The following is a 27,457-nucleotide window of genomic DNA, read 5'->3' as shown; positions in this document are numbered from 1 at the left end:
AAGTTACGGCGCGCGTCGCGCGATATATCGCCCCGAGGGTCGGCACACCCGAAATAGAGGGGCCGATGATAAAAGCGTCGGACGCCCTGCCGCGAACTTTCGATTCTGGACCCGACCAGCGGACACTTGGGGGCAGAACAACCCCCGTAAAATTTCCCGCGAAAGGACGCGCGAAAAGTGTATTCAGTGACCCATAAAAGGGAAACGTCGAGCTGACCCTAATAGCGTTCCGGGGGCTAGCTTCGAGTTGCCTTGCAGTTGTCTCACGTTCTCTATGGAGCGCGAATTTGGGTGGAACTTCGAAACTGCGGAACTATGGAACTGTTCCTTAGGCATCACCCTTCTTCTTCGATTGGGAAATTCCAAGATGGTTATTATTTTCATTATTATTTGTTCCACGGGTACAGACTCTTTAGTTTACAATAAACAAGTCATAAAGTTAACAAATAAACAGTGTGAGAGAAAAGAAAAGAGAAGAAAAGCCAGTACAAAAATAAGCAAACAGTAAAACAAGAAAGTACCTAGTAGAACTAATCAACTAATAAAATTAAAATTAGAATTAACCGACGTGTACAGAGACGTTACTGCGAGCCAAAGCCCGCAAACGATATTTAAAGATCGCCAATATAGTATTAAAAAAAGTCGACATGTTCGCTGTAAAGATTCGCTAATTTACATATTCTGTTAATGGAGTTATTCGAACCAAACGGAGAGAAACAATAGGCGCATAAAGGTTAACCAGAGCCAAAATGCGCGCGGAGTCGATGTGACCATTAATAATGCTGGAAAGGCAAGTAAGAGCAGATAGAGATCGACAATGTTCCAATGCGAGAACACCGCTGACTTCAAGAATAGAACTATCTTCGTGACACGAATATGGTTGTACAAATGCACCCCCAGTTTTATAAAACGTCAAACTACAAATAGTCACAAATCGATAGTTTCCAAATCTGCCGGCACCGTCGTGTGGAGGGTAGAATTCCTTGTAAGCAGCGGAGGGGATGTTTCTCTGACGTGTGCACGAAAGGGGTAGTGACGTGACCGCAGCCTCTAAGTAAATCACGCGCGATCGCGTGCTCGCGCCCGCAGGAGGGAGCCGATCGGTCCTTTTCCGAAAACTTGCGTGCCACGATCGCCGACAGCCACGCTTTCGGGTTTTCCCGCGAAAGCTCTGGTCGCGGGCGTCGCGTGACCACTCGCGAGAGGGTCGAGGCGGAGGAGCCGAGCGAAAACGAGAGAAAGCCCGCCGCGGCGGTCGGAAGCGACTCACGTGTCGCGAGCGCGCTGGAAAAGTTGCCCTGGCAATTAGTCCACCGCCGGGAGGAATTAAGTCGACCACGAAATTAACTTCTGAATCTGTAAATTAGTTCCCTCTGTTAGAATACCTACTCCCCGACCACGCTCCCTCTTTAAGTACCCACGAATTTCTTTTCTGGCTCGGTAGCGTGGGCTGGGTGGTCGCGGGCCTCGTTCGTTAATTTTTTCGACGTCGGTTAATCATCGCCGTCGAACGATCGCTTTTTGCGGCCCGGGTCGACGACCTGGGGAGCAGCACGAATAACCAAGCGATCGTTGCTAATTTCCGCGCGTTTCTTTCGCAGATACGGAACGTCACGATCCTGGGAGGCGGAAGAGGAAGGCTCCAGTTCCTCCGGTGAAAAGAGTTTTGAACCGCGGCCAACGACCGCCGACAAATGTAATTATGTTGCTGCGGAAAGGTGTCCCTAATTGTCGAATTCGTCGAGCACGCGCCGCGCAACCCTGATGCCCTGCACCTTCTCTTTAACCGTGAGTCACTTTACCGTCACTTTACCTGATTTTCTTTATAATTTAAAAAGAAATCGTTACAGTACTTTATAGACGAATAGTTTAAGTATGTTTGTAAATAATAAACAAAATCGTTTCCCGCATAGTTTTCGTTCTTGTCGCTTTTTTGCTTCGGTGTTGGCAATTCTTGCAGTCTTAAGCAAGCTGAGCGATTCACTTGCGCATCGTAGTTATAAAACACAAGATCAAGTCTGCCTGAAATGCCCCACTGCTCAACAATTTACGCCAATCTCCTCGAACAACCAAAGCTCGCCCCGAGCGGGACTCTCTCCAGCGTGAAATTTACACGGGGTTGGAATCCATGCCGTTCGTAATTAAAGCTTTCGCTGAACGGTCTTATTAAACCTCGCGGCCTCAAGCTGAAAGTCAGGATGCCTGGAAGCATCGCCCTCCCGTCGTCTTCGGACTCTGCGTCGGTTTCGTAACGAGTGCCGCCTGTGTCACTGCTCGCTGCATTTCCGTGGCCGACTCATCAGGGCCATCGAGGTTCCTTCGGCGGTGGACTTTGTTGCGACACCGCTGCTGGCTTTATTAGGGATCTGGCCTCGCTAAAGAGGACAGGCTCCCGTTCACGAAGAAGTTCGGCGGCCAAGGAGAAGACAAGCGGACGGGGACGCCCTGGGAGCTTTGCCCCGTAATACCTCTATTAAAATGCAATCCCACATCTTACTCCCCGTCCCTCCGCTCGCCTGGCCTCCTTTCTCGCCGCTGCTCCGTCTCGAGCGTGTCTCCGCGCTAAGGTATCCCCTGCTCCGCAACGGCCGCCCACATTACCCCGTGTTTCTCGTTTTATTCATTAAATAACCGTGGCGGCGTTTCCGGGCGACGTGCCGCAGTAACTTCTAAACGGCACTTCCGACGAATGCAAATGCGCGCGCCGCGCTTCTGCCTTGTAAACGGAACGCGGTAATTAAAAGGGCACGCGGGGACAAGTTTCCTGATGACTTGGCGCGCCACGCTCGCCCACCGCGGCCACTTTTTTCCCCCGCCCTTAATGGGACCGTTCAAGAGGCCCCGACCGAACACCAGCTTCTCGCGCAGTTACCTTTTTCTTGGTCAGGTGGAGAACACAAAACGCCTGGGGTTTCGAATTCCCTCCCCTCCTACGTTCACTTGGCTTTTTGTCCCCTCCGGAAGTTTTAACGAGAAGTTTCGCGAGCCTCCTTCGAAACCGAGGGCCGCCTTCCGTTTAATTAATTCGCTTAATTAAAGGAGGACGCGGGAACAACTGGGCGCGCGGGGTTTGACCGATTCTCCTAGGCTCGGACGATTGTTCGTTGCTAATGAGAAGCGGGGTTAGATCGGAAAGGCGCGACTGCTTGCGGGAACGTTGGTGGAACACCGAGGCCCTCCGTGTTTCTAATTGCCGGGGCAAATGCCGCGACCAGAACTTGATATTTCGAGGGTCACGAAGGCCTGGAAGTAGTAACTTATTGCTGCGGAAGCAGGGGGTGAAGTTTCTTGCGCGGCGAGTGTGATTACCTTCTGCTTTGGATCTGGAGGAATTTCGTACGATTTCCTGCTCGCCTCGGTGGCTTCTGTTGACTTGCAGTATTGGAAAGTGGAGGAGCGTCTGGCGTGAAGGCATTTTAGATAGATCGTTCCGCGGCACGGTTGATCAATCATCGTTAGAAAAGTCTCTCCGTGGTTAAAGCAGGGACTTAATACCGGTATGACGCTCATACCGGTATTTCGCCAATAAAGCTGTACCGAAACCGGTATCGTACCGATACAGATAAATACCGAAATCGATATCGTACCGAAACAGATAAATACCGAAACCGATATCGTACCGAAACAGATAAATACCGAAACCGATATCGTACCGCAACCGATATGTTACCGAGAACCGAAATAAATACCGGTACTTTTTCGGTATTTCTTTCGGTGACATGGTAGGTTTCGATATTTTCCGGTAATACCTCCATAACCCTTATAGAATTGGAACTATTATATAAAAATACCGGTATAACATTCTACCCTTACATAAAAATATCGAGGTATTAGTAAACATTTACGGTCATTTTTCCGGTTTCGTATTCCATTACGTCTAACTTTCAAGATAATTTTAATTATGTTTTTACGATATTTTTAATAAGATATTTTTAAGGTATTTTTAATTAAATTATGTAAAACAATTTAGACTACAATTTAAAAGAAAGTGTTGGATACATGAAAATGCACAGCAATTGGTGATAAATGTTTGCTATTATCATAATTTATAAATTTACATCTTTGCCGTTAGCTCTAAGCATTAAAATATCACCAATAATGTGATCAGCTAAATTGTAGCATAAATATGACAATACATATTTCAAAGAGGAGAATAATATCTCGACACTAATTTGTGTCGGAGGTACTGATAACGCTATTTTGGCTAACGAACATAATTCCGGTTCATTATTTTTATTTGTGTTCCAAAATTCTAAAATGTCTTCTTTGGAATCCAAACGAGGATATTCTAAAAATTTCCTCAGCATACTCATGATGTCCAAGGTATGTGTAGAAGTATTAGCACCGCGTTTTTTATTGTCTAACTCGCTTAACATTTTCTCAACATCGTCTGCCTCACACTCATCTTTACATGCAGTTGAAGTGCTCGGTGCACAGTTATTATTATTCTGCAACGTCTGATGTTCTTTCTGTATTTTTTGTTTATATTGCCAAGTACGTATCAAATGGTTATTGGCTTGCATTATTTGTTGTCGCGTCAACACGACGTTAAATCGCACGTCAAGAAACATTCCTGCCAGGAAAGCATCATTATTAAATTATTGGCACATTCTAATTTACATCGTGACCACATTCGATAAAAATCTCCAATCACAAGTTGTTCTTCTTGTAATCGTTTCGTTGCAATACGCGCTGGGGTTAGAGACCGCACTAGATCTTCAATTTCTTTTCATGTTTGTGGATGTAAATATTGATCTTTATTTTTTTTTGTCACAGCATTCTTTTAATTCCACAAGTCGTTCCAACATATGCAATGTTGAGTGCCAGCGTGTAGGGCAGTCTATTATGGGTTTCTTCTTTTGCATTGCCTTTAATATACTTCTCACTCCTGGTGCTTCTAACTTTTTGCAAACTCCTCTAGCTTCACTTATTACAGCTGCAGTTTTGTCATCTTTCAAAACATCCGATACAGCTAACAGGAGTGTGTGAGCTGCACAACGGACAGATCTAATTTGATATTTTAATTTTCCAGCGTTCTCATCTGTATCATTAGAATTTAAATTATTTAAAAGGTTTACTTCGTCATCCAATAGCGAAAATTCATATTCTTCATCATTATCACTAAGATTTGCTTCATTGAGAGGTACCAAATTACAGCTATCGCTATCGCCATCGCTATCGCATTCGCTGTCGCTATTGGCTTTACTATTACAATTTTTTATAAATACCGGTATAATACCGGTATTTTACGTACCGGTAGGAGTCCCCGGGTTAAAGTGACCAGCGGAATGAAACTGAAACGGGATTTAATCCCGTTTACTTTATTAAAGCTTCAGCCGGGCGACTCGGCCGGCTGCGACGGTAGAAACGGCTGTCTTTTGTGCCAATCTTCTGATTGATTTACCACGGGCTTTTCCCCCGGTATCGTATCAGAGATTTCCGATAACTCGCCCGCCGTTAAAGCCTCGCGTCCCCTTTCGTCGATTAGCGCGCGATTCATTTAAAATTCTTTCGCCAAATCGGAACCCGCGCCGCGACCGAAGCGTTCCCTGACTTTTCCCCGACGGAAATTCCACGGAGCTTACCCGCGTGTCGGCAGCTTAATTCCCAGACACCAACAGACCTTACTCGCCATCCGTTGATTCGTTATTCCCCAATTATCCAGCGGCTGGACACTCTCCGTCGCTGGTCTCGTTATTCCCTGCAGCCTGGAAATAAAATTATTGGAGCAAAAATCCGGAAGGAAGAGAGGGAACCAATTGACCGTCGCGATAGGAATCAGAAGTAACGACTCCGTTAGCGGCCGGCCAAATCGATCTGTCGTCGAGCCAATTAAAGTTTCCCCGTGGCCGAGGACAATGCGACAGGTCGGGCGGAGCCGTGGATTCACGTAAAGCGAGCGCGAGAATCGGGGAGAAAAAGTAGCCCTGCAGGAGTGGCGGCAGATGGAGAGGAGGAACGAAGGGAAAAGGGGAGGAGAGAGTAGAGAAAATTAAGAGGTGGCCGCGGAATGGAACGAAACGAGCCTCGCTGCGGTGCTGATCGTCGTATTCCGACGTAATTCTTTTCCGTCCGAGAGGAAGTTTGCGCTCCAGCGTAGCATGCAGATGCGGTGCCTCAAGGAAGTGGAGGAGAAGGTCGACGAAGAGATAGGAATGATAAAGAACGAGGGAAGTGGAAGTGCTGGCTGCTCGAAGGCGCGACTCCTCGGAAAACGGAGTCTCAGCTCGCCACTCGAGCCTCGATCGGCGGAGTCGCAGTTCGTTAGAGGGACATTCCATGCGAACTCGGACAGATTTCGGAGTGTGTTTTCGTAGATTGTTGAAATTTGAATATGTCGTAGTCTTTAGCGATATTTAAACGTAACTCAAAGGATTTTTCGAAATTTTGAAAAATGTCGATTTTACAGCTGTTTGAAGTTGCACAAGAGGGGTTCAAATTTTTTTTTTTAAACTAAAATAATTTTTTCTTAAAACTTCAATGTCTTCTCTATAAGCACCGTAGAGCTCATCTCCATCCGTTTACTACTTCCATAGCTATAATATATTGAAAAAAAGGTAGCACTTAACTTCAAACAGCTGTAAACTCGACATTTTTCAAAATTTCGAAAAATCCTTTGAGGTACGTTTAAATATCACTAAAGACTACGACATATTCAAATTTCAGCAATCTACGAAAACTTACTCCGAAGTCTGTCCGAGTCCCTAGAGGCAAGAATGGTCAGACACGAAGCGAGGACGAGGTTTAATGGAAGGCCACGCAACTCTGCAGGCTGGACGCACTTCCTGGCTCGGAGGCGCAGATGCGAGAGGAGCGATTACAGGCTAAGAGCCGTGCGAACTCGAGATACGATAGAGGAGCCGCGTGTTGTAATAACATGCCGTGCGCGTCTAACGGTCCCTTACGCGTGTACATCGGCGTGTATATCTAACCGTACAGTTCTCCTCGCTATCATCGCCCTTTCACCTCCCGTCCGCGCACCCCATTACGCTCGCTGATTATTCGGCATTGTCCACCTGTGAACACCGGTATATCGACGCGGCCGTTGCCGATCCGCGTCCGTCCATCGGGCACCTTCTCCTCCCAGGCCTTTGGCAGAGGTTATGGATCCGCGTGCACAAGCTTGTACGCCCTTGTATCGCATATCACCGCGCCAGCTTCGTGGAACGTCTCTGGGGACTACAGCACGCTTCAGCGTGGGATAGGCAGAGTTGGGACCGTGTAGAAGGTTCAGGGCTTCGTCGGGGGGTGGTGCTGGGAAAATTCACTTCTTCCTTGCTTATGAATGCTGATGGATACCGAAGCTGACCGGGATAGATACCTCTGGCTTTAGAAAATATCGCGTATCCGAGTCAGAAACGCAAGACACCCTCCCTCGCGATGTGATGGATGATCTCGGGACTATTCTAGAGGGCAGTTCGAAGGACCAGTGGGGTCTGATGAAAAATGTACCAGGAATACAAAGCACGAGTATCATCGACAACCACGAGGCTAAAGAGGAACGAACAGCCTGGCGTCTTTGACCCAGCTGGTCCCCCATAGGTGACCACAGATTGTAGATCGAGCATCCCCTTTGCCCGTGGATCGCTGGGCCCCTCGATCCTGTCAATCCGCCGTCCAACCGACCCTTCTGTTTGCACGGAGTATCGCTAATGAGTCGGGCCAGGGCCGATGAACCGCGAGCAAGGACAGGGGAGGGCGAGGACGCAGGATATAGGACGCCCTCAAATCCTGGCCATCAAAGCTAATATAATTATTGCGCGTAGGCCGCGACGAGCAAACGGCTCAGGGATACAATCAGGACAATCAGCATGATTGGCGGTCTCAAGTGTACACACGAGGAGCACGGCCGCCAAAAGCTTTTGGCCGCGAACCATGTCACGTCGTCGCGCCATTGTCGTCTTCCTGGTCGAACACCGTGTCTTCGCGCGCCCCTGTCCGATCTGGGAGCCGACTGCCCGCGTACGGGCAAGAGGATGAATCGAGGTGGTGATAAGTGGTCGAAAGCGCCGGATGCAAACAGTGGTGAACGTCCAACCGAGGAGCTAACGGCAAGGTTGGCTATGGAAGCGTCGAAGCCTCCCTGCCTCGGTGTCCCTGAGACGCAGGCGACCAAGATGGCTATATCTCGAGGACGTACACGTGGGATGATAATCCTGGGAAGCCCCGACTTGGGAAACGATAGCCGCAAACAGCCTGCCGCGACTTGTTGACAGTGACGGGAGGCCGCAGGGCTAACGAATCGAGAGGGTAGTTGTCTCTGAGCGGCTGGGCTCGAGCGCGGAGCCTGACAGGAACAGGGGTGCGCTTTCTCCTCCTCCGCGTGTCCGCGTAGAAATTCGATCCTGTCGGCCTGCTCGGCTCGCCACCGCCGACCACGTTCGTCGCAAAGGGATTCTGGAGATTCCCAGCGAGCAAATCCCAGGGCTTGTTTACGCAGCATATTTGCGCTGATCGATCCATCCGCCCTGCGCCTAATCGAAGGGACGCTTAATGGGATTTGCCGTACAAGGGAATAATTTCCTTAGCATGGGAACCGGCCTTCCGCGATCGATGCCATTTGCCACCTGCGTTTGATTAACACCGCCGCGTAACACGGCACAGTTCGCCCGCTAAATCGCTGATTTACCCGGGGAGCCTGCAACTTCAACGGCGCCCGTACTTTTCCGCTGATCCCTTACCTCCGTTTCGTTCGGCTTTTCAAAGTGAAAGCTCGTCGCGAATCGCTCTCGTCTGTGCGAAGAAACGCAATCGAGCGCGGACTTGTCAAATGGAATAGACTTTGCGGGGACAAAGCCTTCCAATGGCGAGCTGTCGGTAGTCAGAGCTTAATTAGAATTTCGGCGCGTCGACAAAGCACTCGGACCCATTGCCGCACAACCGTGCAAGCTCCGTTAAATTCCGCCGAAGTACTTCGGCATGAATTTTTGAAGGCTCCATTCACGCAGCGACCGCGCTGTAAGCGCGCCGCTCGCGAGCGCTTGGGAACCACGGAATTTCGAAACTTTCGCTTCCCGCGTATTGCATGGGCCGGAAACAAGTTTTGCATTTTTGACAAGCCATTTCGAAGCACTCGCAAAGCCCCGCCGTTTCACCCCTGCCCGTAACGGCGCGACATTTTTCCCCAGTCATTCGAAAGGACAGTGATCCAATCAGACTTCGTTGCCCTGCGCGAAACCGCGATTTGACCACAGTCTTGCGAACAATCGAGGCACCTACATCGCCCGGGGCGCGAGTTCCGCGTTTATTAAAATCTCTCGCCACGTTATTGTCGTCCAATTAACACGCCGGCCTCGCCATTGTCTCTGGCGCATGTACGACTTTGTTATTAAAAAGCACTGGCGGCTGTTTGTTTCGAAGTCTGTTATGAAAGTTCTCCGAGCAGAATAGAGGGGAACATTATGTAATGTTCCCCGTCCGTCCGGAAGGCGAATACCGAACCGCGCTGAAAAATGCAACTTGCAACAATTGGCCGTCGCACAGTGGTACATAATGACATTTTTTCTTCAAATCACCCTACAGGTCGCAATTTTTCAGAAAACTTGACGATTCTTTTTTTAAATTCTCCGCAATTAAATTCTCTATCGATCTGTCAGGCCGAAATTTTGAATTTCGTTGCTGATTTTTTTATATTTAACGAATTATACAGCAGTTTTCGAAGATCTGTATCTGCGGGCTTTTTTGGCCGTCTGTTCCGAATTTAAAGTCAGATTTTCGAAATTGAAGGTGGTGAATCCAATATGTTGAAGTAAAATTTCAGAAAATGGACTTATTCGAAAGCAACATAGTGCGTCTGTATGTTTGGTGACGCTGATTACGAATATGAGGTAATTGTTATAAAGATCGAATTTTTTATTTCTACCACAAATCTAATACTGTAGATCAAATTGTAAAATCTAAAATGGCGGATGGACATTCGTATTTTGTTTTCTATATCTGCTACAGTTTTCAAAATATACAGAAAAATAGGATATCACACATTAACCTTTAAGGGGTGTTTTCCCCCTAAAGAACCGAAACCGGGCACAAAACAAATTTCCTGATACTTATATCGAGGTCCTCCACAAACCTGCGCAGTATAAACAAAAAAAAAATCGGAATGTAACCGAACATGCTTTGCGAGACTTCATCGTCAAATGAAAATCGTTTAATTAACACACTTTTGCCGCATTACGCAATCTACTACGGAATACAGGTGTCAAGGGGGAAAGTCAAAGAAGAAGAAACTCGCGGAGCACAGAGACCCAGTGTACAGGGTACGAGCAAACAGCAGCTAGTTAAACCGAGAGCTGCAAGAATACCTAATCGAGGACTCGCCCCGGGCACCAGAAGTCCCCGAGTCGAGCGTTAAATAGAAGCTAAACTCGAGGATCAACAGCGAGCGAGAACTAATCGGGCGTATTTATCAGATTTCACGGGGATGGTTTATTCGCGGGGTCGTGGAGGGGGCGCGCGAAGGGGTGGAGCTTAAGATCCGCGCGCCCTTAAGTAGCTGGCGTAAGGTGGACTGCCGTAAGTAGCGACGGCGGGGGGCAGTGAACTGGAAAGCAGCCGATAACCACGTACCGTGCTCAATGGGCGAATCCGAAATTTCGCGTGGCGGCTGGCAATTTCGTTTGGGTCGCGACACCGAAGCTCCCATCGTCCTCGGCTATTTCCCGGGCTCCTCGGAATCGGATCTCCCGCGACCGGTCACGTACCCGCGCTACGTTCCTCGCCGGCTTCCTGGACACGGTGTTCGTTTTTAAGGACGACAACGAGAAATTGCGGGGCTTTGAGCGACCAATTCGTGGATCCCCTCGAACCCTCCGATCGCTTCCGGTATTGCCGGCCAAGTGATTCGTGGCGCGCCAAAGCTGTCTGCGATTCGAGGCCGGCGAGCTCCAGAATGAAATATGTTGCCGTGAATCGTGACGGAGGAATCCTGGCTTTATTTATCAATTTCGCGATACTCCGGCTCTATTTGTTACTCTCGCGGTGCTGGAGATTCGCGAGACACTCTATAAAACAACGCGGAACGCGAAGATACATTCGGAAGAGGGCGCTCGAGGATCGAGAGAAGTACCATGCATTCAACATCTCTGCAATGACGCGTCCATTTGTGCCAAAGTCGATCCCGTGATTCACGTGCACGCACCCCTGGCATCTGTTTTCTAGAAACAGCAGAGCAAGGGGGAGGGCGGGTGGAGTCGCAGCTGGAAAATTGACAAAACGTGATTCAAGGGCGGAAATGGCTGCGACGAATCGCGGACGGTGGGATTTTCCGTGAATGGGTGGAAAAAAGGTGCGGGTCCGCGGCGAATCTGTACGCGTCGCACGCGATTTTACGGTGCGGATCGTGCGCTCCGTGGGCTCCGTGACCGTGCTGGGAGGAGTCGGACACGGGGCGCGAATTTTCAATACGATTAACGCCTTCCTTTTGCCGCCCTTCCTTTCCTTTCGCGGAGGACAATGCCGGACCCGTATTATGCACGCTCTTTTCGGCGACGCAGCGTTGCGTTGCGCCTCTCTCGGCCGCCGAAATCTTCCGCTGCGATCTACCACGATGGATCGACTACCTGCCGCGTCGTTCCAGGGTGTTAAGGTGCGTTCGGCAAGCTCGTGCGTAGCTCGCCGAGCGCCCTTTCCCTCTGCAACGCACAATTTTTAGCGAAATCATGAGCGATGGGGGTGAGTATCACTCTCTATTCTTCCGTGGCACAGCCACGTCGCGTATTCGAGGGTAGCTCTGAATGTGATTTCACCAAGCGACGAGTGTGGTTCACAGTTTGCAGCGTCACGGCTAGGGGCGCCATTTATTTAGCGATACAGGGAGAGATTTCGAAAATAGGTAGCATCGAATGAAGGAGAAAGAAGGTATTAGTAAATATGAAGATAAATTGCTGGTTCTCCCGTGATGTACGGCCCTGCCGCCAGCGGATACCAGGCTTCCCTGGCCAGAGTAGCAAGTCACCGCTTTTAAAGGGCTGAAAGGCGATAGAATGGAAGCTTCGATAAAGGGATTTGAATGCAGAGAACTATCAATCGGCTGGTGATCTGTTCTCCGAAGACCCGCGTGTGTTTTGCCCGTAATTGGCGACAGTCTCCCGCGCCTCGCAACAGCGTAAACGTCTGAACGTCTGGCAGGTGGAGTAATGACGAGGATTAACAGCGCAACTGCGAGCTTCAAAGGCACAAAGTGTGGTGTCTGCGGCGCGTACACAAGGCGGGAATCTCTTCGAAATGAAAATACGTCTTTAAAGACGGAATGCCGTGGATCCATGGAGATCCTTTGTCGCCGGCGAGCAGCGGTTGCCGCGCTTATGAATTCAAGTTCGCTGGCTCTCGAGGAGACGAAAATATTCTGAAATTTTAATTAACAGCGTCGGCCAGCGAAGCCGACCCTGGCCTCATTGTTTTCTGTACAATGGGTACATCGGGGAAGCACCGCTGAGAACTCGCCGAGCGAATTCGGTGTGTACCTACCACTGGACTAGGGCCGTTCGAGTACTCGAATATTCGAGTAGCTTGAAATTCGGAGCGAGACTCGGTTTCCGAGCCGAGTACTCGAAAAAAGCGAGCGGCTCGAATAGAACCGAGAACTCGAATTTTTTCGAGCGGCTCGAATAGAACTGGGGACTAGAATTTTTTCGAGCGGCTCGAAGAAAACCGAGCTGGCCGAAAGAATCGAACAGTCCGGTGTGTCGAGTAGTTTGAAGCTTGGATGTTTCGAATATTTACGATCAAAATAGCTGGTAATCCGTTAACGCGACAAAACTAAAATTAATAGTATAGTATACACTTTTAATTCCACCCCTCACTTTTCACTTCTATTCTATTTTCTATGTATTTCTATTTTCATTTTCGTTCTCATTTTCATTTTCTTTTTCATTCTCATTCTCATTTTCGATCTCATTCTCATTTTCATTCTCATTCTCATTTTCATTCTTATTTTCATTTTCACTCTCAGACTGTTCGGTACTTTCGGCCCGCTCGGTTCTTTCGGCCCGCTCGAAAAAATTCGATTCTCGGTTCTATTCGAGCCACTTGAAAAAATTCGAGTTCTCGGTTCTATTCGAGCCGAGTCAGGCTCGGCTCACTTTTTCGGGACACTCGAACAGCTCTACACTGGACCGCATCCTCATGAGCTCGTTGGCGATCCCTCCGCTGAATTTCAAATCATCCGTTTGTACGAAAAGCGAGGAGGATCGACCGTTTTTTCGAGCCTCGGATGCCTTCGGCGTTACCAGCCTCTCCGAGTTCCAAGGGCCACGGAGCTTCGGAAGCTACGTGTTCGAAGTAAGTCACCGAGAAGTTGTAAATTTGAATATAACCCCGCTCCCCAAGTTCTTGGTCGTCTTCCCTGGAAGCCCGACAAATTCAGAGAAGACTCGAAGTTCCAAGGCTACTACTCGGGAATCCAGGGTTCCTTTTCGAGGGCTAGCAGTTGCGCAGGTCTTGCCTAACCGAGACACCTACGTTTTCCGCGGACTGGGCAGAGGCGTCTCGTTCCCATCGCTAGCGTCGCGAGAGGGGCCCCCGCGGTTGGCGAGCGCGATCCAATATGCATGCATGCAACTGCGATACATACATATATGCAGCAGGTCCTGGCGTATACATTACACGTGCGGGAGCCACCTACCGTGCGAATTCTCGCAGGTGTCAGAAGGGTATAGCGCCGAGGGGTACGTAGGTGGACCGATAGCATCGTGACTCGCGGTTCGTGGAATGCCTTGGACCATCTCCACCGGTGGCGGAAGCGTTTGATTCCTCCTGTTCGTACGCCTGTATTAGGTGTAGCTGCCGCGTTGTAGGGGGCCGCACAATGCCCCTCTGGTTCTCCGCTCGATCTCGCGCGGAACACGTGGCCGTCCTCGCGGCGGAAAGGATGGCACGCTGTCGTAGGCAGCGGCAAGCACCGTTACCGCCCGTCGTGAGTACAGCTGCGCTGCAGGCTTTTAGCTCGAACAAATTGGAACGTCCGGGATATCGCGGTGAAGTATGAAAACCACACTAATTTCCAGGCCCTGCCCCGTATCGGCGATTATACTCGTGAGGCCCCCGTCGTGCTCGATACCCGAACACATTCACCCACGAGCTGCGGACGCGACTTCTTCCTACTCACGCAGGCCGAGCTCTGGAACCCTGATTCCTTATCAGAGCGGTCGGGTGGCTCGTATTCCCGGGGCTTGGATCCCTTTGACCGCGCTATCCAAAGCTTTGGGCCGGTTTGAATTACTCCTGGAATTCGGGGGCTTGGTTTTGAGTGTCCTCATTGCAAACGATACATTTGTACGGAGGTAATCTCGAATATCTTCTACTGGAATCCTATTGAAAAGGTGTAATACAAAGACGGTCGGTGTCCTTCTCCAACGGAAATCTGTTGCGGGTTAAACGCGCGTAGGGGGTCAACCCCGAACGGTTGAACCCTTTGATAGCATTGAGTCGCAGGGAACACGAGCCGACACCGTTCCAGTCGGTGAAACTGAAGAAGGTTCGTTAGCCCGCGGGTGCCATTCGTCGATCTCGTGCTGCCCCGTGGCGTGCAGAATAAGGAGCTAACCAGCGGAAGCCTACAGGTACAAATGTTTCCGCAACAAGTTCCGAGTCCGCCTCGCAGCGGCCAGTGCGCAAACATCCCCGGCTGTGTGCGAAACAGAAACCCAGGTGGCCTGTCGCTTCGTAGCCGCGGGCCCGTTACGCGCGCCGCACAGTGGGGAAATTTCGCGATTTTATGGCCAAAACCACAAAAATAAAATTTTCAATTCGACAAAATAAATGCAAATGTCAATTGAAGAACTAATATGAGTATTAAATGCCACCAATTTTACTGTTAAATGTTTTAAAACAATTTCATGTGAGTTTAGACCGATCGCAAAGAATTAATCCAGATTTTCAAGTTGCTTCAAACACTTATACTGTGTTATCCAAAGATCTGAAAATAATTTCAAGGCATGGATTCAATTCCTGGTGGTGCGTAAGATATATTTTTGTCCTCAAAATAATTGTGTTTCGGTTTTTAAACGATTTTATTCAGCTCTGATTGTTTGTATTATGTGTGTTTGTTTGCCGTTAGAAGTGATAACTCTTCTGCTATGCCCTGCTGCACTGTATCAGAGGCATGCTCTAACAAAGAAAAAATCTTTATCGTTCGTCATTTTTGTAAGTGCTGTTTTTCGGATAATTTAGTTTCTCATATATTATAACGTAAAAGTGCCGAATTTTATATATTAAAAATAAGTTTTGAGGTTTTGACCACGAAAATGGATATAGCTCTTCAATTGACATTCTTATTAAATGTGTAAAATTAAAAAATTTCACTTCTGTAGTTTTGGCCATAAAATCGCAAAGTTTCCCCACTCTGCGCCGTTCGAAACTCGAGCCTGAAAGGGGAACCTATTTGAAAACCACTCTAATTTTCTCCGATGACTCCTCCCCCCTCTCTCCCCGCGCCCCATCGAAACACGCGACCGCAAGATATGAAACACCGCGATGCCCATAATCGAGCGTGGCCAACGCGAAATTGGGAGGTAAACGATGCACAACAATGCCACAGATCCGATTGCACCTCGATTGCTGCAGCTTTCAAATTGAAATCAGTCTCACGAACTCATGGTTCCGCCCCACCCCTCGTCGTCCGTCATTAATTTTTTGCGACCCGGTGGAAACCGTGCTCGGATCCAGGCGTCTTCGCGAAACCGATGCTCCAGCTTCCGCGTTGTTCGGGACCGAGGCGCCTGTCGACGTTTCTGTGATTCCCGGGCGCAAGAAAGATTTGTTTTCCAGTTATCCGTCTTCGGAGACACAATTAATCGGCCGATCGGGGAAAAAGCCGAGGATAGTGTCATGATGCTCGGCGGACGTCGAACCGATGCGTCCTTTCTTCGCTGCCCTTCCTGTTATCCGTATTGATATCCACTCGGCACTGTCACGGAGAAAGCAAAGAGTTTTTCACTTCTGCCCGCCGCGCTTCGGTGCACGCGGTACACTCAATCTTCTAGATGGACGCTTGTTTCATCGGTGAATCGATAAGGCAAAAACCACTTCGCCGAGGGAACCTGTCCACCGTTTTAAACGAGACTTGGCGCTTCTTTGGAGGGCAGGCCACACGGAGGAGACTCGAGTACGCGATGCAAGAAAGCTCGATGAACCGTGTTTCGAGTTCTCCTTGGGGGCATTAATTGGCGCGCCTCTGGAAACTGCGCTCGAACTGGCGCAGCCCTGAAGCGCGGCTGCATCGATATTCATAAAAATTTCATCCTTCTGTGCATCTATGCAAAGTCAATCTTCCAGTCAAACGCTCGTCTCATCGATAAACCGATAGAAATGGGGACCACTGTATAAAGCGAGCCCTTACTACCTCTCCGAGCATCCAGCATCTCAAAGGGAAAAAGACAACAAAGAAGATCCGAATAACGGGTACTACTGTACAGAAAGGAGCCTCGATGATCCTCCTGCATCCCCCAAGAGGGTTCCGCCGAAATATTCGAAAGATCGCCTGAGACGATAGCGGAGCGTCACGCGAGCACGTCCGTGTATGTATGTCCCCGGGAGTGACCGCGTCACGACTCCGCGATCGACCAAGTGGAAAAGCCAAGGAACAGGGCCGCCTTTATTCGGTCCACGAGCCGGGGAGCAGATCGCTACGCTCGCTCGCTCGCGACGCGTATTTCGCAAATCCCTGTATTGTAAACTGGTTAAAAACGGTCGAGCAAAGTACACAGGGACGGCGCGCCCCCTCTGGCCCCGATCGCGGTGACACAATGCTCGAGAGAATCGTCGAGGCCCGTTTACATAACCCGGCATCTGTCACAACTATTTATGCCGCATGGACCTAGATTCGTTTCTAAGGTGGCCTTAAGCTGTCGTTGCTTTTGTAACGCGACAATCGCACAATGTCCCCATGCTCTAGTCACGCTCGAGTGCCTCGGATCAGCAAACACGCATCCCCGTTTCTTCCTTAGTGACCCAGGATCGTTCCCTGGCCCCCTCGTAGTCTTTCGTCCCCGAGACACTGGGAAGACCAGCTCCTCGGCCGTTGGAATACAGCAGCGAGAGGTTGTGACGAACGCTTTATCCCTGGCGCGACGATTGCGAACTTGTTTACTGACAGGGGAAGATCCCCAACTCGAAAATTCTAGAAATTATAAAACTTTGGGGATGCGTAGAAGATATATGTGTATTACGAAATTTTTTCTCCCCAAATTCACTCCTTAATGGCTATTCTACGATTTTGTGTTATAACTCGCGAACTGTATGAGCTGTAAGTTATCAAATGATAGTACTAATTAAAAGAAGTAACTTTTGTCTGAAAAGCTTTTTTCCATCTTTCACTGTTCGCGAGTTATAACACAAAATTGGGGAATAGCCGGATTTTCAGGGGTCACTTTCACTTCCTTAGAGTGAATTTTATTATTTATTATATTTTATTATTTTTTTTATTTATTTTATTCATTCACTTTTGTATTCAATTGCCTTTCTAATTGCCGGTAGGTAGTTCACTTTTTCTTTGATGTACTCTTTATTTTTTTAGCGTAAACAAATTAAATATCAATGAATCGGTAGTTGTATTCACTCATAAATAAGTTTGCTTTCTTCTTTGTGATTTCTCCATGAATAATTATATGAGTGGTCTCTGCCAACGATGAAAACCATTTCTCCCGGCACCTCGGGAGAGGTGGTCAGATGTCAGGACTTCAGTTTTCAACCAGATTTACAGTAAATATTGTCTTAAACCAAATATCGACCAGTTTTTCTGAATCTGCATAAAAATTCTGAGCATATTAGGTTTGTTTTGATAAAATCAGTAATTATCTGTATTAGTTTTAATAGCCATTTCATATTAGGTCGACCGCGTCTCCCGGATTTACCCTAGTACCAAAGTGGAGCTGATCTGAAGCGAAGTAAAATCTGGGCACGGTTATCAGTTCCGTGTCAGTACGGTTTCGGCGCGAGTGGGAGCGTAGAGGATCACTTGACATCTAAATTTGAATCATCCTTTGCTTATATTTCGGCTCATTACTACAATCCCCTCCCACCTGATATTCGAGGTTTAAATTCGTTTCCTGATTTTGAATGTAAAGCACGGCGATATATAAGGTTACATTATGCGTCACAATAACTTTCTAGTTTCTTAATGTTAGTTAGTTTTCAGTCATTTAGTTAGTTATTTAGTTACGGTTAGGCTTCTAGCAGTATTGTACTGCAGCCTCACCATTTACTTCGCTTGTCTTTATGTATTATTTTCTTCTCTGGATGTGTCAAGTAATAAAGACGAATAATAATAATAATAATAATAATAATAATAATCTCTTCTTCTCACCACTAATAAGTGTGCCTAGACCTTTAGACTAGCACAGCAAGCTTTTAGTTAAACATACTCCACTGGTCAGCTCTCGTGAAAAGTGAACAGACTAACGGTAGACATGGAATAAGCAAACTGAAGCCACCGGCAACAGTTTCTGGACGCGAGAAGCAGAAACTGGTCCAGGCCAAGTGGTCTATCGGCATCGGTGCACGTATGTACGCGGCCGTCCTGATCCACGACTAGCTTTACTAAAGCAAATGGTAGACAGCGGACGGATTGCCGGTCAAATTACAGGCTCGACGATCCCATATATCCTGGCCACGTACGGAGAGGCAGAAGGAGTTACACGGTAACTGGTAGAATGCAACGGCTGCGCCAGGCTTCATTATATCGCCAGCAGCGTGGCGTCGTGTCATCGAGCCGACAGTCCCTGGCACAGAGAAACAGTCAGCGAACAATGACACGTAAGTCGAACGTTAAATCGGCCGACAACGGCGTCGAATAAAATCCACTGCTAGCCACTAAGTCCTCGGGTGCTCGACAAGCGCGCAGGCGGCGATAAAATTGCTTGTCGCGAGAGTCTTCCAGCAGCTCGGGAATTATCTTCCTGGAGAACGGCTAAATCTCTCTGGCTTGATCCAGGAAGTCAGTTGAAGCCTGATCAATTTTATTCTTAAGCACCGCTAATGAACGTTGCATTGAAATAACGTCCCGTGGTAGGCGGAGGTCGCGTACCCGGATCACTGGAGGGTGTCGCTGCATGATCGATAGTCGGACGGAAACGCCGCGAGTTACGCGCTCCCGGAAGCTGCAACTTTTACCCCTGAATTCCAGGGAGAATCGACCGGTCGATGGAGCGATGCCGCCTCCGAAGGATGCCCATGGCTGGTCCTGATCGATCCCCCGTCGTTCGCCGCGGCTCGGCTCCGCGAGTACGTGCATAACTCGCCGCAGAAACGCATAACTTCCGTCGGGCTGACTCGAGCGACGGCGCGCGGGGAGGGCGGCCAGTAAATATGAGTTAACCATCGAAACGACTGCATTAGCGTTCGCTGCGTCGTTCCGCGGGCGCGCGCTTCCGACGGCGGAACGGTCCTGGGACCCAGCAGACACCGTCTTCCATTACTTTCCCCCGGCTGGGCAGAAGCCCGCTGCGCGGCCCTGTTTTATTTCTACGCGGCCCGCTTTCCCACGGCGAGCGTAAATACCAATACGAGAAAAATAACGCGCCGCGTGGCAACTTATTACGCCGAATATTGCGCGGCCGGCTAATAAGAACCGCGGCCCAGGCTGTTCCTCCTCGTTTTTTCATAATCACCGGCACCGGTGCCCCTGCCTTTCTCTCTGCCTGTTCCCGGTGTCGTTCTCCGCGACTCTCTCTCCACCGCTGGCTCGGAGTCGGGCTAGCCCCCGAGTCTCGGAGCGGCCGGGGAGCGCGATCGTCATTTGCAAGGGTAATTGGAATAGAATAAACGAGCCCGGTTTGGAGTCGGCGTTATTGGATTGTCGAGGAGCGAGCGGGCCCGGCTGAATTCACGGCGAGCCGAATTGGCTGGTGGCGGACGATCGACGCCCTGCCGCGATGAAATAATCTCCACCCTTGGTCGCGATTATTCGCGAAGAAATCAAGGAGGGAGTCTTGCCTGGAGACGCTCGATGATAGTATTTTCGCGACCATTCGCGCGCAGGGTTGTTGGTCTCGTAATAATGGCACCGAGCTTGGTAATTATGCGGGGACTGTGGTGCATCGAACTTTTACCGGTTCTTTTTTTGTTGGTTCGACACTGGTGCGCGGTAGTTTTGCCACGCGTCGCAGGGGGGTGGTTCTCTCTCGGTTCTCCGTTAGTGTTTCATTAATCCTGAATATTGTCAGTTCGGCGCGAGCCTCCTCGAATAGCGGGGCGTGCTCGTTGTCGAGGAGAAAAGTTCACGGATTACTTACCCCATTCGTCCTCCCGTCGAGTCGCGGCTTTTATATTTATCAGTGGCGCAGCGCCGCGGAATATTTTCATCGCGCAAAAAGGGGACTCTTGTACTCCCGCGGGTCGTGTAAATACTAATATCAAAGAGATAGCGGCTTGATGTCCGGCGGTTACAGCCGCGGCGACGTGTTGCGTCGAATATTATCCCGACTTATGTCCCTTTCCCGCTCGTGTTCCTGGCTCAGTGAACGGTAATGGAACGGAGGAAACAAGAAGAGGATAACGTCGTGTCTTACGACTCCTCGCGAGAACGCTGTTTATCTTTCCGGATAAACTCGACTCGGGGAACGCTCCCCACGATCCTCCTCGGGGGATAAAGCAAACGAATCGGTAGCTACTTCCCTTTGCTTGATGAATTGGGAACGAATCAATCGTTCCTCTTAAAATCAATTGCATTCTTAATTATCCGGTATTACGTTGAAGGAACTGTTGGATTACTATGTTCGGTATAATTATAATTTATCTTTATAAAGGTATAGCTATATATTAATAGCTGCGAAGACACGTGTTTACACTGAACAGTTCGGCATTACAATGAATGGTGAGAACAATATTATTATTATTATTATTATTAAATGACTTTATCGCACCATTTCAATTAAAATTACAATGGCGAGTAGGCGAGGTTCAGCATTAACGCTGCTCTACAACGTAACCTAAACAGTTGTTGGGAGATAAAAGAAAAGGAAAGAAAATATTAAACTTTTTTAAAAAAGAAGTAAAAAACCGACTTCAAAGGAGCGCTAAAAAGAATAAAATAATTTTTTTTAAGTCGGTGCCAAAATAGAAACAAAATTAAATCGGCTGGACGCGTGACGTCCCACTAAATTTTTTGGCGCTCTAATTCCCGGGCGTGAGTGTGCTAATGGACTATAATTGATAAAGGTTTAGAAATTGATTTGGTAATTATTTACTTTAGCGATTCCTCACCGATTTTGATGAAATTTGGATATGTTGTCGGGGACACGATTCTGAACAACTTTTACCTATACATATTACCATCGCTCGGTCTTAGTTTCCGAAATATTCGCAAAAATATTATTTTAATTTCTTACTTTGGTGTTATAATTTGGGGTAGTGTTGGGTTAGGTTTAGTATAAATAAATATATGTGCACTTCACATTCAACATTATTTTCAATTATTATTGAGAACCCGAGAACGGGCGAGAGGAAACGAAAATGTCGACACTTTGATACTTTCTCGCTTCCTCGATACTCCGTCTCGCTCGATACGGTCTCGCTCCGTCTTTCAGCTCGAGCTTGAGCTCGACCCGCGGGCGGGCCTACAATGCATCAGCGCAACTTTTCCCTATACCTACATGTTACCGCCGCTTGACCTTCGCTTCCGAGATATTTACTTTTTTTAAAAAGTTCATTACGTATTTTATAATTTTTAGTGACCTTTGTTTGAAGTCGGTTAAAAAACATTGATCATTGTACCAATTGGGGAACATACTGCATACAACAACGAAAGAATCGTCCAAATCGGTCCACGCGTGACAAAGTTAAACGCGGACATGCATTAAAACTGGAATTCTAGATAATCCCAGAGTATCTAGATAATAATAATAAAAAAATGACATGGTACCACCGGCTCTTCACACTCTTTCAAATAAAAAAAAAACTATTATGCTTGAACATACAAACAATGAAATATACGCGATGAATTGAGTAACCTTCTCCTTTTGAAGTCGGTTAAAAAATCACGCAAAAGGATCGTAAATATACAAGAAATGGCACTGAGGTATCCATCTATATAGATAGATTCGTTAAATGGTACACAGCCGTCGCGATTATTAGATATCTATATTCCATCACGAACTCATCGTTCCAAGACACTCCTGCCCAGAAGTCGCCCTGGAAAATCTATTCACTGATTCAAGACACGTGGACGTGGCGATTATCGAATTACCCCCCGCTGCGCATGACTCCTGCAGCGTGCTCTTTCTCGGCGGTGATTCGCAGAACGGCTCGCCATTTGCTTACACAGGAGCTGTAGTTTCCTCCACGGCGCAGGGAGGTCGGGGAAAAGAAATATAATTCAATCTCGCGTCGCGCCGCGGACGAGGGTCAAAGGGTGGGTTGCATCTGCCGCCTCCCACGAGATAGATCTCGCTAATTCAGCTGCACTCTGCACTCCGTATATACGGGGCTCTTTAACGCCCCGAGGGCACACCTACCGTCCGGTACCTACATAATTTACGGGGATTAAAAAACGCGAAAAAGTTAATCAGTCGGCTCCGTCCGTCCCTCTGGCCCCCTCCTGCCCCCCAGGAGCTCTGGCCACCACCTGCTAACCGTGCACCTCGGCATCCGTTCGCGTTCCTGCTCCAGCCTCCGCTTCTTCGTCCCTCGCTCCTCGTTTCGACCCTCCCCCTTCTTCCACTGCTCCTCTTTTTTTTTTGCCTCGCGAATTCACTTTCGCTTTCCCCAACGACAGCCTTGGACGCTGCCTATTAGCGGCTGGGAGCCCCTGTTATTTATCGGGTCGACGTCTAATTAACAGGCCGCTGGGAGCCGAGTCTGTCGCGAGATTAGAATTTACAAGGACGAGATCCTGGCTGACCGAGGGTCGAGTGATCGCTGGACATCGGCACTCCGTTTTGCTTTGTTAAAACGCGAAAGTTTTAACCTTTCTTTGCGGCAAGAGGGCGGCCTCGCTTTCACTGTAAGCTTCTTGCGTGTTTAAACGATATGCAAAGAATGGAAACAGTCATGTTGACAAGAATGCCCGCGGTTTTTTACCGAGCGAGCACCACTTTGCATGCAGCGAACAATGACGATCGATCTTCGATGAGATCTGCCGGAGGAGACACAGAAGAGGCGTGGACGGAGGAGGTCGCGACTCGAGGACCAAACAGCTCCGCGAGGCTCGTTTGTAAAACAGGGTCTTTTTTACTCGTGACCCGAATCAATTACACGCCCACGGGGATCCAGCGGTTCAAAGGGCTCGCGATGGATGAGTGGCATTTGTTTATTCGTACTGCTATCGAGGTATCGCCGTGTAACCTTCAGACTTTGTGCGCGGCACTCGAGTACAGCGTTTCCTCTCCGACGGAGGGAAAGTTTCGACTGGCGACAAGTGGTTGCCGAGGGAGAATTTCGAGTCCCCGGGTCGCTCGAACGCGTCCCCGAAGAACAGAGATCGAGACGTGATTTCGTTTTCAAACTTCCCAGTATCGTTCGACTACGTAACACGGTTCGGAGCGAGTTTCGCGCGACTCGGAACTCAGTGTCCATAATTGCACGTAACTGAATCCGACGACTGTTAAAAGCTTCAGCAATCTGTGGAAAGGCACTGTCAACAGATGAATAATCTATAATCTATTTAAGGGGTGATTTTCAGTGGGAATTCAACCAAGGCCCGATCTAGCTCTTCCGCCGATCTGGGCAAAAATGTTTTTTTGACCGCCTTATATTTAATTATAAATAGTTATTTTAAAATATAACGTTTTACTATGAGTGAAATTTGTTTGTAGCCATTTTTTTAATAACAGGGTAGGAGGTAGGTATCAACTTTTCAAATCTGAAAAAAGGATTTAACGAATGAAACAAAATAAATATTAGAAAAGAGGAAAAATTCAAGATCTTTAATATACAGTAGCGGACAAAAAAATTACCACTTTTTCGAACCACTCTACTTCTGTTACTTTTCAATATCAACTAAAAACTGCAGTATGTACCTATGCAGTTGAACCTCTCTAAATGCCATGTGAAGCGATTCCACCGCAGTTTGCATATTAATATTCAATTTCAGTACAACATTGATGGGAAGTTTCTTGATTCTGTGGATTCCATTCGTGACCTAGGAGTTATCTTCTACCTACTGATCTTTTCTGTTCTAAATGTACCAAAGGGTTTTCCCGTAAATAAATAAATAAATATATAAATAAATTCTGTCGCCCCCAAAACCGCTCTGGGTGCCCCGCGTGCGCCCTCTAGATTGGGCCCTTATTTCAACTGAACTCGAGGTCGATTTACACCAACGATCATTGAGTAAGCGACTCGACACTGCAATTTCGAGCGCAGACTTTTATTTAATTATCTCCAGAGTGAGAACATGGGCGACGAGCGGCCAAAGCCGGATTATTAGTCAGCTCCGCGGAGAATGCTCGAAGACAGGACTAGCGTTCGCTCCTCGTGGGCTCGGCTTAAAGACGGATCATCCTGAAATAAATTTCCGTTCACCGCGACGCTCCGTTTGCCACGGCCGACTGGATCTCCGGGCCGAAAATTTACTCGAGATTACGCGGAAATTTCGGTAGCTGTAACCAACGATCGGAATTAGCGAGGGGGTAAACCGGACCTTTGAGCTGGACGCGATAGCCATTTTCCTCGTTCTATTAAATTCCTGATACGTTCCGCCCCTTCGCTACCCACCGCGGCAGCGTAAGGTATATACACTCCCCGTTCGTTACTTCGTCGATAGACAGGAGCCGAAGCTACCCCGCTGGCAAAGAAATTAAAAGGTCATCGTGAGGAGGAAGAAAAAGGCCGACTGGCAGGAGACACCGCCGAGAAAGGGGGTAAACGAATAGAAAAGAGACAGGCCAGGGCCAATTACTTCCGCTCAGTTACACTCGGCGTAATCCCCGTTAAACTGTTTGTCGAATCATATTGAATTACCTACCTCGGGGAACCGATCCTTTGTGCCGGAGGCCTGAGGGATCGGCGCTCAGATTAGATTAATTCGGCTGATTTTATTAGGACGTTTCCACCGGCTTGGTGCGGCACGCCCCGATGGAACAGAGAGGGAGGGGGGTGAGCCGCTCTGCCCCCTCGTAGATTTCTTCTTCCTCTTGTTCTCCTACATCCACTTCCTCCCCCTCCTCCCCGATCTCTTGCCTATCCGCCGTCTACGTCCCCCGTCGGCCAGGTGCTCCAAGTTTGTTCTTTATCTTAAGGACACGGTGACATTCCCTTCGTGGAAATCTCATTTCGACCCTCCATACAGCCAGCTCTCTTTTTACCTCCGGTTTAAAGCTCCAGAAATTAGTACCGCTTTACGGTTGCTTGCCCGTCACCGTCGTCCTCCCCTCGATCCTTATTCAACACGCGCGCATCGCCGGGCTCACGGACGTGGCGTGCGTGTCGCTCGCCCTTCTAAACCAGTCCCGCCAGGACCCGCAGGTAGCCGAAACACCCCGAGACTCAGCCCCCGGAGACCCGCGGTCTTTATTCCACGTTTATCCTGCGACAATGCACAAAGCGTCCCCTCGTTGCGCCCGTGTGCGCGCTAGTCGGTCCGAAAGGACCTTCCGCGGAAAAGGATAGCCGCCAGAACGATCCGTGACGAATAATTTTTACGCTAATTTCCAGACGCTTCCAACACACCAACAGATGTCCCCGGAATGGGGTTGCAGGCTGCAGGGATGCAGCTTTGCACCGACCCAGATCGACCTTTTCCGCTCTAATGTGGCCGCGTGTAACCGCGGGCCCCCTGATGGGATTCATGGACGCGTTGTTATCCGCGGTCGTTTACAATCTCGACTTTCGAAAGCTTTTCCAGTGGTTATTATCTGTCTCCTATTTTTCATGCAGTCGATCTGGGGAATATGTATATCGTTGCGAAGTCATTCAATTGCTGTCGCAGGCAGTCGTCCCTTTGACGTAGCGACGATCGCCTGGAGGTCTTTAAATGGTAAAAATCGATGACTGTGGAAACTGCGATACAAGGGTTTGAAGTGGGCGATGCGAGGGTAGTAATAACTTACGCGTCTTAATAAAACTCAACAACGAATATGGTTTATTTAAGAATGTAACACCAAAATCTTCTCTAGAATAAAGAATAAACGTATAAAATGTGCTGGTTCCCTAATCAGGGGTAATTAGCACTAGGTATAAGTACCTGCGATGCATTTTTTGAAATTTTGCTTCAACATATTGGATTCACCACCTTTAATTTCAAAAATCTGACTTTAAATTCGGAACAGGCGGCCAAAAAGCGCTAAATATAAAAAAATCAGCAACGAAATTCAATTTTTCGGCCGGACAGATCGATGGAGGATTTAATTGCGAAGAATTTAAAAAAAGAATCGTCAAATTTTCTGAAAAGTTACGACCGGTAGGGTGATTTGAACAAAAAATGTCATTATGTACCACTGTGCGCCGCCTCATGCTATCTGGATTGTTTCATTCAAATGCCTATAACTTCGTCAATTTTCCGAATTTTTACATCATTCATTATATTTCTAAAACATCAATCTATGAAAATATGAATTAAAATCGATCTTTCACACTTTCAAACGGTTATACCCCCTTAAACGAAGCGATTAATACACTGACGAGCACTGGCGCACCGAGGATTTAATCTGCGGGGATCCGAGTTGAACGGTTAAAAATATTTCTAAGAAAAATTTATTTAATGCAATTTCATTTAATGCAAATTAAAAGAAATAGATTAGGTGATTATAAAAATTTATTTAAAGAATAAGATCCTGTTTTCTTTTCTTTTCACAAAGCCCCTTCTTTGGAGGGTGCCAGGGCCCCTTTGGCCCCCCTCTGAGCGCGCCAGTGCTCGCGAGGCTGAGAGTATGTACATATTCCTTTCAATGCGCATTTTTCCGATCACGTCGAGTCGTCCGTTCTCGGCTAACAACCCCCGGAGTCACCGCCCTCCTGAAAGGCAGTTCAAAGAGGAAAAAATTGTTTCTGGATCTTTGATACAACCGCGACGAGGACAACAGCGGGAACAGAATTCGATGGCGGCTCGTGTGGCCACGAACTACAAAGGGGCCACGCAGGAGGTGGAGAACACACGGTTTCCGGTCCTCGTACCTAATATTTTCATATTCCATTCGCGACTGCTACTTTCCGTTCTCTCCCCCCTTCCTCCCGGGCCGATACCAAAGGGTATTGGGATTTATAAGGAGGAAGGAAAACTTCGCCCACTCGAGAGGGGACCGAGCGAGTAAGTGAATTGGGTGGGGGTAGGTAGGTGGAAAAGCAATTTAAATTCCGATCGTTCATAAAGCGAAAGATCGTTCTCTCTCACCTCTCCCTTCGCGACCTTCTTTCTCCGTCCGTGTTTCTCCCTTTCCTTCTGGGGCTCTCCTTATTTTCAAACCGCGCCGGCGAATGAAAGCGCGCGACGGGGGAGCACGGTTAGAGGCATTAAACATTTGATTGCTCTGTTTGTCGCTGACTGATAAGGAGCGCGGAGGAATGAGGGAGGAAAGTTGCGCCGGTA

This window comes from Andrena cerasifolii, chromosome 4 (assembly GCF_050908995.1).
Source record: "Andrena cerasifolii isolate SP2316 chromosome 4, iyAndCera1_principal, whole genome shotgun sequence".
In the NCBI taxonomy this organism is placed as follows: domain Eukaryota; kingdom Metazoa; phylum Arthropoda; class Insecta; order Hymenoptera; family Andrenidae; genus Andrena; species Andrena cerasifolii.
The sequence above is the reverse complement of the archived record's forward strand: the minus strand, read 5'-3'. Positions refer to the sequence as shown.